Source organism: Coenobita brevimanus, chromosome 29, assembly GCF_032717465.1.
Source record: "Coenobita brevimanus isolate Jiangsu-jjx chromosome 29, ASM3271746v2, whole genome shotgun sequence".
In the NCBI taxonomy this organism is placed as follows: domain Eukaryota; kingdom Metazoa; phylum Arthropoda; class Malacostraca; order Decapoda; family Coenobitidae; genus Coenobita; species Coenobita brevimanus.
Window position 1 is genome coordinate 27,472,657 of NC_136982.1, and position 14,691 is coordinate 27,487,347.

A 14,691-nucleotide genomic window follows, 5' to 3' on the forward strand; every position below is an offset into this window, starting at 1 on the left:
CCCACTCACTCTGTTTTTCCCCTCACTCCCCTCTCCTTTCCTCCCTCCTCTTCCCACTCCCTCTCACCCGCCACCCCTTCCCTCTCTCCCCTCTTACTCTCATCAGCCCTTCCAATTATAATGGTAAAAAAAGTCTGGCCCCAGAACTGATCAGGCATTACTGAGTGTGTGCCTCATGGTGTGTGTGTGTGTGTGTGTGTGTGAGAGAGAGAGAGAGAGAGAGAGAGAGAGAGAGAGAGAGAGAGAGATGGCAGGAGGGAGAATGTAGAAGAAAAGAAGAGAGGTGGAAGAGAAAAGGGTAAGGAGAGGGAAGAGAGAGGATGAGGAGGGAGGGAAGGAAAGAGGAGCAGGAGGAACCAAAGGGAGTCAAGGCCAATATTAGCTTTGACAATAAGGACGAAGAGGGGGGAGGGAGGGAGAAGGGAAGGGCAGAAGGGGTGTGGGAAGGAGGGGAGAAGGAAGAATGTGTAATGGACGAGAAGGTTATGATGCGAGATAGGGTGGCAGGTGTGATGATGGGGAAGACAAGAGAAACTTTAGAAAGGAAAATGAAAAATTAAGAGGAATTTTAGGAAAATGAAAAGTTAAGAGAAAATAAATGAGAGAGAGAGAGAGAGAGAGCAAGGACCGAGACTAACCTAATGATATTGAGTTAGGGGCGAGGTCTTGTGTGCGTCTGTATACCGTGCTTTGTGTACAGTATGTGCGTCTCTCTCTCTCTCTCTCTCTTTGCATGCGTGCACGCGCGTGTGCGTGCGCACGCGCGCTGTGTTATATTAAATGTCGTTGATAACCATGCATGTTTTACACTACTCACGTCCCTTCTCCCTCTCCCTCCTTCCCTCCTTGCTTGATTATTTCTCTCCCTTCCTCTACTCCCTCCCTCCCTCCTCATTGCTTCCCTGCTTCCCTTCCCTCCTGTCTTTCTCATTACTCTTTTATTTTTTTCACTCCCTTCCTCCTCCTCCTCCTCCCTTCTTTCTTCGCTGTGGCTCCCTCCGGCCTGCCGCCCTCCACCTCAGTGCACCTTTGATGTTGTGAAGTACTTTGATGATATCTTTGTCAAGAGTTTTGGCTGTACTAACTAGAAGCGCCTCTGTAGTTTATTTATGGCCTGTATCGTTACACCATATATATATATATATATATATATATATATATATATATATATATATATATATATATATATATATATATATATACACAATATATATATATATATATACAATATATATATACACAATATATATATATATACAATATATATATATATATATATATATATATACATATATATATATATATATATATATATATATATATATATATATATACAATATATATATATATATATATATATATATATACACCACTACAATATATATAATATATATATATATATATATATATATATATATATATATATATATATATATATATATATATATATATATATATATATATATATATATATATATATATATATATATATATATAATATATATATATATATATAATATATATATATATATATATATATATATATATATATATATATATATATGCCAGACGCCTTAATCCCTTATACGGGGTGGCCACAAACAAATCGCCTCCATGTCATCCTGTCCCCCGCCATTTCACTGCCCTGCTCCCAATTCACACCCCCCTCCCTCATATACCTCTCCACTCCATCCCTCCATCTCATCCTTGGCCTTCACCTCCCTCTCTTCCCCTCCACCTCACTCACATACACTCCTCGTCAGTCTCTCACTCTCCATCCTCTCCACATGGCCTAACCACCTCAGTATGTTTCTCCTAACGCTTCCGATCACATCCATATCCACACCACAACGCTCCTTCACATCCTCATTTGTCAGTCTGTCTCTTCATGTGACTCCACAGGCTCCTCTCAAATAACTCATTTCCACTGCTCTCACTCTTGACTTATGTCCCCCCAACAACGTCCAAGCTTCGCTTCCATGCGTTCGAGTTTGTATCACAATACTGTCATGTAATAACTTTTTCACTTCCATGCCAGCTTCCCTGTTTCTTATCACAGCCTTCAAGGAACCAGCAACCTTTTTCCTTGTTGTACCCTTTCAAGCACTTCACCCTCCAAACATCCATCCCTACTCATCACACTACCCAAGTACTTAAACGTACTCACATTTTCCATTTCCTCATCCTCCAACCTCACTGTACACTCACTGACTTCACCTCTTTCGGAGACCATCACTTTACTCTTCCCTACATTCACCTTTAGATTCCGTTTCTTACACACTCTCCCAAACTTATCCACCAAGTCTTGCGGCTCCCTTTCGTCTTCACTTAACAACACAGTATCATCTGCAAACAACAGTACAGGGAGAGTCCAAACACTGCCCTTTCTCATCAGGGTCACACCAACATCCACTGCCCAACCTTGTATCTCTTTAATAACCCCATCCACATACAGATTGAACAACCATGGAGACATAACACATCCCTGCTTCAACCCAACCTTCAAATAGAAAAACTCACTCGGTTCATTATCCACCTGCACTGCAGCCTTAGCACCCTCATACATACTCTTCACAGCATTCAACAACGTCCCATTTACTCCATATATTCTTAATACTTTGCACAGTCCTTGTCTATCCACCCTGTCATATGCTTCCTCCAAATCCATGAAGGGCGCATACAACTTCTTTCACGTCTTTAGAAACTTTTCCACTAAAGATCTAAGAATGAATATCTGATCTACACAACCTCTTCCTTTCATATATTTATAGAGCCTCTGTGGTACAGTGGTAGAGCGTGTGGTTCGCACGCTGGTGGACGCGAGTTCGCCTCCCACCAGAGTTGTAAAAACTTTGGGAAGCGTTCACCGAGCCACTTACTACTTTGGCGGACATAAGGGGTGCTGTGGTTGAACCAGTGTCGCGTACTAGAATGCTTGCACCCAATCGGCTTAAGGCTGGCCGATTACACTTGGTGTCGCGTACTAGAATGCTTGCACCCAATCGGCTTAAGGCTGGCCGATTACACTTGGTTCACAGACTACATACACACACCCAAAGCCACTACAACACTACAATCACACTCACAAGCACTTCTAACCCTACATACAGTCATACAGTCTCTACCAGACAGCCTAAGCCACTGGATAGAGATACATTGGCTGTATCGTCCCTGCTTCGGTACGGATAGGCCGGTCCTGCAGTGGACCTCAACAGCTGATGATGATGATGATGGTGATGATATACAGTATATATATAGAGAGAGAGAGTGCCAATGCACGGAACGGGGCTCTTTGTTATGAATAATTTCATTCGTACTAAATACAGATAGATAGATAAATAGATAGATATAATGCCAGTGCACGGAATTTGGCTCTTTGGTGTGAATAATTTCATTCGTACTAAATATAGATAGATAGATAGATATAATGCCAATGCACGGAATGAATAATTTCATTCGTACTAAATGCTCTGAACTCTCCTACTCAGATTCTTTCCGCTCCTGGCACCTTGCCAAAACTCTAACAACTTTACTTCATCATCCTCTTCTCCGCTCTGATGGCTCAGTAGCTGTTTCTTCTACTGGAAAAGCATATCAGACTTACTTCTCCAATTCCACCTTAGATGATTCCAGCACTGTACCTCTATCACTTCCCTTCTCGGACCTAACTAACATTAATATTTTGACAGTTGATTTATTTTCTGCCCTCACTGGCCTTAATGCTGAGAAGGCGTATGGAACTGATGGGGTCCCTCCTGTTGTCCTGAAGAACTGTGTCCCTGCGCTTACACCCTGCCTAGGTAAACTTTCACCTTTGTCGACTTGTACCTTTCCTTCTTGCTGGAAGTTTGCTCTCATTCAGCCTGTCCCAAAGTAGGATGACCATTCCCAGCGCTTAACTATCGCTCAGTTGCTTTAACATCCTATGTTTAAAAGTTTTTTAATATATTGTTTAAAACACAGCACCTTTTCTGTCGGATCCTTCTTTCTTATCGTCTATCGGATCTTTCTTTCTTATCGTCGGTATGGGTTCCGCCAGGGACATTCCACTGACGATCTTCTCACATTCCATTCAGACTCCTGGTTATCCTCCTTTCGGGACTTTAACGAAAGCTTTGCTATTATACTTTGCATCTCCAAGGATTTCGATAAAGTCTGGCGTAAAGCTTTTATTTCCAAATTGCCCTCTTACGGCTTCTGTCCTTCTGTCTGTACCTTTGTCTCAAGCTTCCATTCTGGTCGTTCTGTAGCTGCTGCTGTAGACGGCCACAGTTCTTTTTCCTAGAGCTATCACTACAGATGTTCCCCAGGGCTCCGTCCTATCACCAACTCTCCTCTTTCTATTCATCAGTGACCTTCTAAGCTGCGTATCCTCACAAACGCAGATGACCCCACTCTTCACCTTTCCATTCGCTTCTCGCAGCATCCATCTCAGCATTTACTTCAACAAACAAAGGATAAGGCTGTGGCACACCTTATGTCTGGCTTAGGGTAAAAGTAGTATTATTTTTATTGCATCAAGAACTCAGTCCTTACATCTTTTGGCCCGTCAGAATCTTCCATAGGAGTACCCTTTAATTTTTATAAAAATCCAACTCAGTCCTGTAGTATCTTTGAGGATAACTTAGGGTTTCATTCTCACGGGATTTATCTTGGAAAGATCTTACAACCTTTCTTGTAGAAGCTGCTTCCAAGAGATTAGGTGTGCTAAACCGACTCCGTGCCATTATACCCTCACAGATGTCGACTTTGTACAGGGATTTTATTCACCCCTATGTAGTGTACAACTCTCGTGTGTGGGGAGGCTCCCCATTTATAACTCTTCTCAACAAGGTTTAGTCAAAGGCTTTTCATCTCATTAACCCACTTCCTTTTACCGACTCCCATCAACCTGTCTCTTGGCCTCACTGTTGCATCTTTATCTCTTATCTGTCGCTACTTCAGTGGTCACTGCTCCTCTGAACTGTCTGCTTGCATCCCTCCGCCACTAAGGCGGGTACGTAGCAGCCGTGTAGCAGCAGACTTTCATCCCTTTTCTGTCCAGCTTTAAAGCAAAAGTCAATCCTTACTCCCATTCCTTCATATATGCAGCAGGTCAACTCTGGAACTGTTTTCCTCTGTATTTTCTACTACCTGTAACCTCCAGTCTTTTAAATGTAGTGTCCAGGCACATCGAACAGATCTTGAATTTCGCCCTCTGTTATTTTGTTTTTATTGTTTCCTTTGGGGGAACAGTCAGGCAAGCCTGTGGCCTGTGGTTGCATCTTCCTTGCATAAAGAATAAGAAAAAAAATGTGCTATTTTTGGTGTGGATCGTTGGACATGTGAACTTCGAAGACAGATGTATGCAACCCGGCTGCTACGATTCATACATGCATACGAACAAACTTTCATTCATACATACATACATGCATATATACTTTGGGTATTGATAATTCCGTCCTTTCACCCTCTGTTTTTTAATCCCTCCAACGTCATGGATTTGTGGGAAAGGAGTGAATATTATGATGATATTTACTTGTGCATACTTGTATAATATAGACTGCTAAAAGTGCTTAAAGTATAAATGAGATGATATACACAAGGAATTCAAAGCACGAACCTCTGAAGTGCTTCCGTGTATTGACAATGATGTCAGTACTTGAGCGGTCTGAGAGTTTGTGTTTCTTTGGTTCCATGTTGGCATGTGCTTTATGTGATTAAGCTGTCTGTCTATCTGTCTATTTATTTATGTATAGTGTGTATATATGTGTATTTATTTGTTTGTATGTATGTGTGTATGCATGCAGTTTATCGACACACAGAGACCTGTCTGTTTAATTAGCTCAGTTTTCATAATTGTGTCATTTTATCTGCTTGGAATAAAATGTGTTATTGTGTGTGTGTGTGTGTGTGTGTGTGTGTGTGTGTGTGTGTGTGTGTGTGTCAGGTATGGTGCTGGGTGTGAGGTGTGGCAGTGTGGGGTCGCTGCACGTCATGCCTCACGGGGCAGTGTTGACTCGTAGGCCACAGGATTGGCCATTTTATACCCCATTTATTTTCAACCTTCAGTACGATTGCATCTTTTTTACCTGCTTCTGTAGATGCCAGGCAGTGAGAGTATCGCTGCTTATCTTCTTGTTTTTGTTTCAGAAAGTTTTGAAATCGCCATTATAATTATTCAAATCATTGTTCCTACAGCACACAGCTTCACAGGGTATACTCTCAAGGCTCCTCCACAACCGCAGTGCTGATTTATCCCACCCACTTCATGGTTTCTCTCTCTCTCTCTCTCTCAGAATATTTTGAAATAAACCTATACTGCACCCAAATCACTTAACCCTACAAAACTTATTTTTAGAGGGGATACTTCGCGCCTCAGTCCCACCGTCCATCAAATTTTCAGTCCATGCCACCCATTCTTTTGCTCACCAGGTTTATTTCTTGATCCACCTCTGGCGTTTTCTTGATGCAACGCGGGTCACGTGGTCGGGAAACGTGCTTATCATTTTATATTTGCTGTATACAGACGAAATTATTCACATTGAGGCACTCTTCGAGCAGGATAGGTCATACAGCCAGTTAAATAACCTTTGCAAGATACAGTAGCCCTGTTCGGAGTGCTAGGGTCGAGTTGCCTTCATGTAGCAGTATAGGTTGGCCTGTCAATGTCATTTTGGTAGGGATGGGTTAGCTTTCAGTGACGGTAGGGCTTGGCTAGTCAGCATCGGGTCGAGCACAAACTTCTGCACAGTCGTCTCTCATTATGCTGTCAGCCAATGGGAGCACAGGAATCACTGCCCTGAGCTCCAGCAGCCAGTGGGAGGTGCCAGTGTCCGTTGGCAGATACCACTCTATGATCAGCTAGTGGAATGCGTCCCGTCACTTCCCAGAGATATGCCACCAGGATGACCCAGCAAATTTTGCGCACAGAGAAAGAGAGAGAGAGAGAGAGAGAGCAGTATCATTTAGAGTACAGATCATACGTCATCACATAGAAAGGGTAAACTTGGGAGAAATAATCCATGTTCCCAGATTGAGTGTTGAGCAGCAGTTAGGTGATGTGAAGTTGACAGTGACGCTGAATACTAGATATAATGATACAAAGTAGTGAAGTGGCGAAGCATTACCTTTTCTGTCAACCAGTCTCATGCAGTGGGTGGGGCATCATCATCACGATACTGAAACCGGACAATAGTAGTGTTATGTGAGCTCTTCAACTTTGCAGATCGAGGACAACATTTTTTTTTTCTAATTTGCTATCATGGACAATTTCACTTAGCATAGGATAGACTTTTCCAGTTGATATTCTGTAGCCTTTTATATCCCCTTCAAACTAATCGTTCTCTCAGGCTGAATTAAATCGTCCTGCGATAGCAACAATAAGCATGAAAGTACGTATTCGTTCGAGGGGATATGCGCGTCAGTCAAATGCCCTATCTATTATTTTGTTACATTCAGACGATTTAATGGAGCTTGTGAGAGGCTTCGTACTGGGGAGGGGAGGTTAGATACAACATTCTTTAAACCGTCCAGTGCGAGTTATTCCTTTAGTCAGGTTAAGTCGTTTGGTGTTAACTTGATTAAAATGGAGACTGTGTCCTCGTAGCAAAATGATAAAATATGGACAGACAAGACTGCATCTCAGTCTGCATTTTCTTTCCCTTACGCTTCGATGTCGCGTTGGTTTAGTTACTCCTGCTGCCACCACATGATTTTATTCAATTTTGACAAGGGGAAAAAAAAAAAAAAAAGCATTGAAGACGTTAGGGCCACATCCAGCTTCAGCATCTTGAGAAGTCTATGCCAGGATACATAAAATAACCTGTTAATAGCAAAGGGAAAAAAAAAAAAAAATCCTTTGGTTGAAGAGGTCAGTGAAATACTAAAGGTTACGTCAGTCCTCTTCAGTTCGAAAAGTCTCTTCCAAACTAAATTAAATAAATAAATAAATAAATGGCCCAGTGGTATAGCAAAAAAAATAAATAAATCTCTTACTGAAGGGGTTAATTAAATGATTGCACCTTTTACCCACCTGACGCACGTACCTTTGACACGCTTATTTACTTTTCAAAAACGCTTGATTAATTTCCTTAAAGTTTGATGAACCTGGCATTTTCTCTCTCTCTCTCTCTCTCTCTCCTCACACACACACACACACACACACACACACACACACACATTTTCAGTTCATTTTTCCCGAGTCCCCCCTAGGAAATAATTCATCTCACCCCATCGATTTCTTTTACTTGAGTCGGGGAGCGGCGCCGAGCCAATTTATACATCTGTTTCTTTATTTATTTTATTTCTTGGCCTGTCTCTTTAACCTGCTTTGCCTCTCTCTCTCTCTCTCTCTCTCTCTCTCTCTCTCTTCGGGAGGTCGCAAGTTAGAGCCTCGCCCGGGCTACCGTTGCCGGGAGGGGTAGCTCCCTCCTGTAACCCCAGCGGGGCTATGTGGCCTTAGTTGCCTAGCTCGGGGAATTCATTTCTCTCTCTCTCTCTCTTTCTCCTCCTTTTCCTCCTCCTCCTCCTCCTCCTCCTCCTCGTGTAATGCTAAAATAAGTCTCATAAAACAGAAGGTAATGGAAACATGCAACAAATTGTCGGTGGTGGAAGCAGCCCCCTAAATTATACGCAACTCTTTCTCCCGTAGTAAAGTGAAGAAATTGTAAGTGTTTATTTTCTTACTATAGAAATATGAGTATGATTGATATGAGATTTTTTTTTTAATTTTGTCTTCAGCGTTGAATTCATTACTACATTTTTTTTCTTGCTTTATACCGTGGACGTCATTCATGGTTTTGTTTTGCTGGTTCCATATTACTTTATTGACACTTTAAAACTAGGTCACGTTCTTGTTAGTTTATTTTCGCTGCCACCAGATGATTTTGTTCAGTGTAGGAGAGAATTGTCCTACCGAAGTGGTTTACTAAGGGTATATCAATCCCCTCCAATTCCAAAAGTATATCCTGTGCTGAATTAAATCATGAAAGAAATAAGATCATAGTTATAAACCCGACCCCGGGCGCCATGGATTAAGTTTTGGAGAGACTTTTCGGAAGAGATGTTAGATACAACCTTCATAAACCCTTCTGGTGTGAGAGAGGTCGTCCTTAAGCACAATAAAGTCGTCTGAAGGTAGCAAGAATAGATTAGAAAAGGCAACATCAAAGTGAATGGGTTAACTTACAGTAGTTTTAGTGATAAGGATATTATGTGGTACTTCCGGCAATAGAAATTGATACCCTTTTTGTTTTTGTTTTTTTTCTTTTAAGGTGTAAACCAAACGGTGCTTAATTAGGTGGCTTTTCATTTTATTACCTAGTGTTTCACTGTGGGTATTGCTTGCTTTTCTTCTGTTCTCTCCTTTGCTCTCTTTTCTTTCTCCTCTTCCTCTTCCTTTCCCCCCCTAATCCTTATGTCTTCCTGTCGTGCATCCTGCTCTCCTTCCTTTTTTTCTCTCTCTGCCATTTTTTCCATCAAGATCCCTCTCTTTCGGTGATCTTCCTCCTCTTCCATCCTCTGTCCCTCCGTTCTCTCTTATTTTCCTCCATAGCCTGTGTCCTCAAGTCTTCCTCTTCATCGTTCTTCCTTCTTCCCGTTTCCCTCCTCAGTTCCCTCTCCCCAATTCCCTCCCACCTTCCTTCCATCCCTTGTCTTTCCTCCCCCCTCCCTCCTCATATCCCCGTCCCCTGACCCCAAGGATAATCGCTTTAGGTGGTACTGGCGGAGTTTAGACAGGCTGGGGTGGGGTGGGGTGGGTGTCGTCTTAGTGAGTGCCGACATCGCTACGGTCACGGTTAACTCTACGGTTTAACCAGGCGTGTTAAACCACCACATGCTTGACGGACGACTGAACTGCTTAGTGCTGATTTAACATGACACTTTAGCAGTCTAACCACTTGTAGAGTTATGGTGTAGATGATTTACCCTGACAGATTATCAGACTAGTTTAAGCACTCGCATTTCTGAATTTAACGTTTCAATTTAACCTACAGTTTTAACCACTTATACATAGGACAGTTTACTAGATATTTTAAGTCAATAATTTAAGTACATTGGGTACGATACAGTGCTTTATGTTTTAACCAGACAACTGTCACAACTTAATCGGACAGTTTATTTTCTCATTGTAAGACCATTTATATCACACACCTTGATGTAATAATTTATCTGAATTATTTGGCCATGCATGATTTTTTTTTTTTTTTTACTACGACGACGATATTTCCCATAAAGTTGCTACTCACACTGGTTTATTTAGTCTTTTAGGACATTATTTAAACTAAGAGGGTTGTTAGGACCTTCGTTAACCTGTTCAGCTCTAGGGTTCTTTACAAAATTGTACTGAATTGTGTTCGGTAGTCACGTTATCGTACTGAATTGGTTCTTCAAACTACTTACCGGGTATCCTGACCTATTAACCTGACGTATTAACCAGACAGTTTACCCACGTATTATTTTACAAGACACTATGTTATCCCCTTCACCAAAATGACGAATTTAAACCCATTGTTAACACCAGACAGGTATCTTCAGCTCAGGAAGGACTCGTAGTGAAAGAGTCTAGCGGGAATCTAACCATGACCCAATTTTTCTTTGGCCTGACAGCCGTGCGGGTCAGTCACATATGTTACGAGCAGTTTACCCCAACAGCCTTTTAGCATTATATAAGCAGACAGTGAAGTAACCGGTATTTCTGATGTCGCCGGTTCGAAGCACACTGTGTCAAGGGAACTTATTACTGCTCTCGTGGTCGCATCTCCTACCGTATTTTATTCCCACTGACGCCAGATGGTTTGATTCAGATGAGAGAGGGTCACTGGCTACTGAGAATGTTAATACTCTTTCCATGAACTATTATGATAGGGGCGACCATTAAGCTATTGCATTTAACACCAGATCATTATATTTTTCTGAGAGTGAGTCATAGGAGCTTGAGAGTGTTACTGGTATTTGTGTTATTTCTTCCATGTCTCTTCCCTAAGCCACACTCAGGCCGTAAAACACCATGCCTGTACTGTAGGCGATTTTCAGTCGGGGATTTTCAGTATCAATTTTTCAGTATGAGATTTGTAATATGAAATTGCCATATAATGAACCATACACTGTCAGTACATATTAACCAAACACTAGCCATACAATTAACCATACACCAACCATACATTTTAGCCATACAAATAACCACACTCTAACCTCAACACTCCCCCCCCCCCCCGTGTCCCTTGACCGTAAAACCGCAAATTAAACCCGCCCCCCTGCCCTATATAAACGTTATAAATTGAACCATTTCACTTTATTTCGCGCCACTGTGTTGCGCTACAAATCATTCGGACAACTCGACAATAGAAATTAACAAGGTGACCTAACGCCAGGCGAAATAAATAGCTGGTCATTTTTTTTTTCTACCTTGCTCTATTGGGCTCTTTCTTTTTTATTTCTCTCTCTCTCTCTCTCTCTCTCTCTCTCTCTCTCTCTCAGCTGAATAAAACCGTCTGGCGGTAGATGACTCTCTCTCTCAGCTGAATAAAACCGTCTGGCGGTAGATGGAGTAGAATAATACTGTTTTCCCGACCATAAGGGTGTTAATGATACGTGAATTACACCTCTCACACCCCTATAACTCACTCACTCACTCAGCTAAAGAAAATCGCCTGGCATTCCTTACAATAAAATACACTTTACCTGGAACACAGTACACCTTATACACCTTATTTAACCCCTTGAATCCGATGACGTTGGTTCTTGTCTCGTTCTTGCTACCTTCAGACGATTTTATTTACCTCGGAAGGTGCTTTGCCAACAGGAGGGGTTTGATACAGCCCTTCAGTGCAAAAGATTGCTTCTGAATTGAATAAAATCGTCTGAAAATTGCAAAGATAGAGTGAAGAAATAAAAATAGAGTGACCAAATAAAAATAGAATGAAGAAATAAAGATAGAGTGAAGAAATAGAGATAGAGTGAAGAAATAGAGATAGAGTGAAGAAATAGAGATAGAGTGAAGAAATAGATATAGAGTGAAAAAACGCGTCATGGGATGGAAGGGGCTAATCGGACATTCTTGCCATACCTGTTAATCGGACATAATAACCATACTGTTGAATTGGACATTATTATTTAACAGGAACGTTTTAACTGTGTATTAATTCACTAATCATTCTCACTGCACTTGTTAACCTGAATGTTTGAGTCATCCCGTTTAGCAGTACATGTTTACTGTGTTTATTTAGCTGGACATTTTGTTGTATATTTAACCGAACATTTTTGCTGGGATATTTAAGCGAACATTTTTTGCTGGGATATTTAAGCGAACTTTTTTGCTGGGATATTTAAGCGAACATTTTGCTGGGATATTTAACGGAACATTTTTGCTGGGATATTTAACCGAATGTTTTTGCTGGGATATTTAAGCGAACATTTTTTGCTGGGATATTTAACCGAACATTTTTGCTGGGATATTTAACCGAACATTTTTGCTGGGGTATTTAACCGAACGTTTTTGCTGTGACATTTAACTGAACATTTTTGCTGTGACATTTAACTGAACATTTTGCAGGGATGGTAAACCGAACGTGTTAGCCAGATGTTTAACCGGTATCCGGACAATTGCCCCCGGACAGTTGCCCCCTGGACATCTGCCCCCTGGATAACTGCCCCTATAGGATTATTCCCCCCCGGACAACTGCCTCCCCGGATAACTGCCCTCGTAGGATAATTGCTCCCCACGGATAACTGCCCCCCAAACTGGCAGCGCAACAAACATACGTCAAAGCCACCAATACAAAACATGTTTAGTAAGCTGGCCTTATGAAGAGCAAACCATGTTCGTCGACCCACAGTGTCATTCTCACTGTTTCGAAAACATTAACCAGCCTGATCAGTTGAAGTGTTGGCTGGTTATGACAGCTTCATTCTGACAATCTTTCGGAGTTGTGGGGTGAAGCCGGTTGTATCAGTCTGTGGTCACCAACCAGACCAATACTGTTGCCATGGAGTTCATTCCAAGTGAGCGTGGCAAGCCAAAGCTCATTTACGAAGGCCACATATACGTGAAGCAGAAGACCTTAGCTAATGACGTGGTGTCCTATGAGTGTGAAAGATGTCGGCACAACAACTGTAAGGCCAAGCTCAAGGTGCGTGGTGGACAAATTGTTGGCAGCTTATGCTGATTTTTTTTACTAGAAAGAACCTACAACTTCTGCAGAACTCAGTGAATTGGTTCGCTGATGGAACATTCAGAGTGGTGCAAGCGATTTTCTACCAGCTTTATATTGTTCATGCGTTAATACTCCAACCAAGTATTTCCATGTGTTTACGCTTTGTTGCCGAACAAGCAGCAATACACTTACCGGGAATTATTCGAACAGCTGCTGCAAATCAACCCAATGCTGAGCCCAGACACTGTGCTGATCGACTATGAACAAGCCGCAAAGAATGCTATTGAGTCATGGTTCCCTGGAGTGACAGTGAATGGCTGCTTTTATCACCTCTCGCAAAGTGTCTACAGTAAAGTGCAATGCGAAGGACTCCAACAAATGTATCAAGCCAATGCGGAGTTTGGACTTAAAATGCGCATGTTGCCGGCCTTAGCCTTCGTGCCGCCCAACGAAGTGCTGAATGCCTTCGAAGTACTTCAGGAAATTATGCCCCCCGAAGCTGATCCTGTCATGGACTACTTCGAAGACACATACATCGGAAGGATACGGCGACGAGCTAGGCGAGCTCCGTTATTCCCGATTGACATGTGGAACATGCATGGCCGCCTGATGGAGGACTTGCCTCGCACCAATAACGCCGTTGAAGGTTGGCACAACCACATACAGTCAAGCATATCGGCGTGCCACCCAAACATATGGAAGTTTCTCCAGACACTGAGAAAAGAGCAAGCCCTCAACGAAGTGGTCATCAACCAGATGTTGGCAGGTCATCCGCCACCACCAAAAAAGAAGCGATATCAGGACTTGATGCAGAGGATTTTCAACATCGTCAGACAGTTTGAAGAACGAGACATCGTTGATTACCTGCGGAGCATCGCTCACAATTTGCAGTTTTAATTTTGAAAATGTATGCATGCACCTCTTCAACATCGACATGACCTATGTGACATGACATGTGACATGACCTGTGTTTCAACGACCTGATTATATTGTACGAAAAATACATTTATAAAAAAATACATTTATAATAATGTCTGTCTCTTGCCTTTCGTGGATGCGGGGGCAGTTATCCGTGGGGGTCAATTATCCTACGAGGGCAGTTATCTGGGGGGCAGTTGTGCGGGGGGAAATAATTCTATGGGGGCAGTTATCCAGGGGGCAGTTGTCCGGGGGCAGATGTCCAGGGGGCAACTGTCCGGGGGGCAATTGTCCTAGAACCGTTTAACCATACTATTAGATCGGGCGTTGCAATTGCAATGGTTTTAGATGGCCATTGGAACTATCTATTGTAAGTGGTAATTTTGACCACTGTTTAATTCGATATTATTGCCTTATTACCGTATATGACTGGTTGTTACTCCTTAATCTCTGGCTTGACATATTAGCTGAACCTTCTAGCCGCACTTGTAGCTGTGGTATATGTATGGAGGTTGTAGCTGTATTGTTTAGCTGAATATTATAGTCATAATTTTTAAAAGCACAATTTTGTTATGTTATTCAGGTGGGATTATTTGTCATACTGTTGATGCAAGCATAATACCGTACAGTTTACGTG